This window comes from Bidens hawaiensis, unplaced genomic scaffold, assembly GCF_021521415.1.
Source record: "Bidens hawaiensis isolate Kalapana, Puna unplaced genomic scaffold, B.hawaiensis_p1.1 tig00007048_1, whole genome shotgun sequence".
Lineage (NCBI taxonomy): Eukaryota > Viridiplantae > Streptophyta > Magnoliopsida > Asterales > Asteraceae > Bidens > Bidens hawaiensis.
This window is the reverse complement of record NW_027491484.1, coordinates 701620-704461: the sequence shown is the minus strand read 5'-3', so window position 1 is coordinate 704461 and position 2842 is coordinate 701620. Positions and strand designations below refer to the sequence as shown.

Below are 2842 nucleotides of genomic sequence, written 5' to 3'. Positions count from 1 at the left end.
TGGAGATGGCCGGTGGATGGTGGTTAAAAATTTCACGTCAGCAAGAAACTAATAGAGTTATGTTTCATTAAGTTCGAAAGTATCATAAACAAATAGGCTCAAAGTTAAGAGTAATGAGTAACAAATAAAAAATAACGAGTATTATTAGTTGGGATAAACGTTGAAATTATTAAAAATCAAATTAAGAATATAGTATTTTGTTTTAAAATGCGTAAAACTGCTCAGTCAACTATTGGCTCCTCGAAAACATTAAATGCATTAATTACTCTCATTTTATTATGAATATGAATATTATATAAATGCAACACAAACACACATCCAGGTTAAACACATTAACCTTCTTTATTGCCAGTTTTTCTAGTAAAACCCGTGTCTATCGAACCGGTGTTTTGATGTACGCCAAACTAGTCGAGTTCTCAACCCTTGTCAGTGTCTTCAACTCGTAAGCAATCCAACACCTCGACTTATCTGTATGATAAAAGTAACCCATACACTTGCAATCCTTCGAGCATTTGCTCTCGCAATCGCTCCTTTTAACCGGTCCAGTCCCGGACGTATACTTGACCGTGAAATGGTCCACCCCTTTAACCTGATAATATGTAAAACTACCCGCCTTACAACCCGGAGGTTTCGTGTCACAATCTTTGTTCCACGCAAACACCCCTTTTGGCGTCGGGCACCCGACACATTGACTATCCTCACAAAGCCCAAACCTCCCGCACCGATTTGGTAAGTGGCACTCGTCTTCAAATATCATCCCGTTGAAGTTCTCCTCCTTATCAAACATAGTGTACAACAAGCTCCAAGCGTTTCTAATCACATTTGCGCGATAAGTGTAAAGTCTTAGGTTCCCATCGATGCCCAATCGAAGATACGATAACGAACTATTATACCGAATTTGTCCCATATCTATAGATGGAAACTCCCAAGACTGACCGTTTTTAATATTACACCTGAGTGAGTTGAAGTTGTTCTCTTGGTATTCGGTTTCTTGAATCACCAATGTTGCATTTACAATAGTCACATTCTTTCGGTCTAATTCGGGGAATGTGGATGCCCAATAAGGCATGTTGTTCTTGTAATACAAAGCCAATCTTTTCGGCTCAATTACAAAGCTATAATCCCCGTTAACGTTTTCAGTAACCGACTTCCGGCTCACTAGCTTGTACTGTCCACCATTGACTCTAAGAGTCTGCCCGATCAGGAGCGTGTCGGTTGGGGAATCAAAGCTTTGCCAGACGAAGTTACCCTTTGAGTCACGAAGCACCATGTTACCATTGGAGAGTATTTCGAAACGGACAACGCCCTTATTGGCTGTGTTGGTCTGCCACACGATTCGCCCATTGGCCTCCGCGAGTACTAGGTTACCATTGGAGCCTAATGAGAATGTGGCGTTTTCTTGGACGGGTTTGCCTCTATTGGCGTCCCAGACCCATGGCATGATGGTCTGGTCACGTCTAACGCCCGCGCGGAGAGCGAGAGTGTAGGAGTTTGGGGTGGTGTTGTAGAAACATAACTGGAAAGGGAAGGTGAAGGGCGGAAGTGGACGGTAAGTTGGTGCGTATTCGGAAAGATAGGGCATGTAATCGGAATCAAAGAGTAAATCGCCTTCGTTGACATAAGTAAACGTTTCGTTCGGAGGAACTACGGCTTCGGAGATCTTGAATGATTGGAAGATCAAGCAGTAGAAGATGAACGAAAGAGAAGAATAATAAGCAGCCATGGCTAGTTGTGTGTGGTGTTGTACAAGGGGTGTAGGCCTATTTATACAACTAGATATATATTAGTAAAAGACTAAATGGAATATAAACGTTATTTGTGTATTAATATTGGATAAGGGTTGACGCCATGTATACCTGTGGCGTATGTTGTTTACGAAGATGTTCAATGGTAAAGCTAGTTTCTTCAAGATTCGCTTGACCTTTCAAATTAAGGCAGCCAGGAACCCAAAATGGAAGTGAACTTTATGAATATATGGCAATAATATAACACAAGTGGTCACGTGTTATATGACACGCTTTAAATTCGCCTTAGAATTATTAGTTAGAGCATCCACAACAACAAACTTATACAAACCGTCACATCATATTTCAAACATTTTCTTAAAAACCTCATATTTTTCCACAACAACAAATCTCCACAAATGCCCAATAACCACCTACCTCTACAATTAATTTAATCAAATAACTTTTATAACAATTTTATTTTTATATTTTCTATATAATTAAATACTTGTCAATATAAATTTTTTGATTGAAATCTATAATTAAAGTGAAAAAACTGCATGGACCAAGCTTATGGCATCAAATAATTGTCTTATAAAACCCTAGAAACCTAAAATTGTTGCGGCCATTATGTTGAAGCCATTTTTCTTCAAGCCACCATTCTAATATTGAATACAAGTTCTATACAATTACAAAGAATACAAGGTAATTTCATGATGTTGTTGTAGTAACATTTTTATTACACACTAAACACACCACTCTTTGGATGGAAGGAACATAGCTATGGTCCACCAATCAAGTTTGTCTTCCGTCAGCCTTCACAAACTTTGCAAACAAACTTCATCACCACAACGGTTGTTGTCATTGAGCCCATGTTTGTTTGCTTGCCATGTAGATTCAGACCTCGAGATTTGTTGCCTGTTGTAGATGCTCTTACATATATTACTCGTTTTGTTTTACTACCAAAAGTCTAATCTATCTTTGAGCTTTCTGTGGCGACGGTTTTACTCTTGTATGAAGCTAATAGGTTTAAAATGATAACATTTAAAACAAAAGATGAAACTAATATATGTTTTAATGTTGACATTTAGGCTACAAATATTGTGCTCAAGCTTGTC

The 2842-nt window shown here is 38.5% G+C and overlaps 1 pseudogene; it reads right to left on the bottom strand.

Moving 5' to 3' along the window:
• Nucleotides 1-328: 328 nt before the first annotated feature.
• Nucleotides 329-1759, bottom strand: LOC143634373 (epidermis-specific secreted glycoprotein EP1 pseudogene; annotated as a pseudogene).
• Between the last annotated feature and the right edge of the window lie 1083 nt (nt 1760-2842).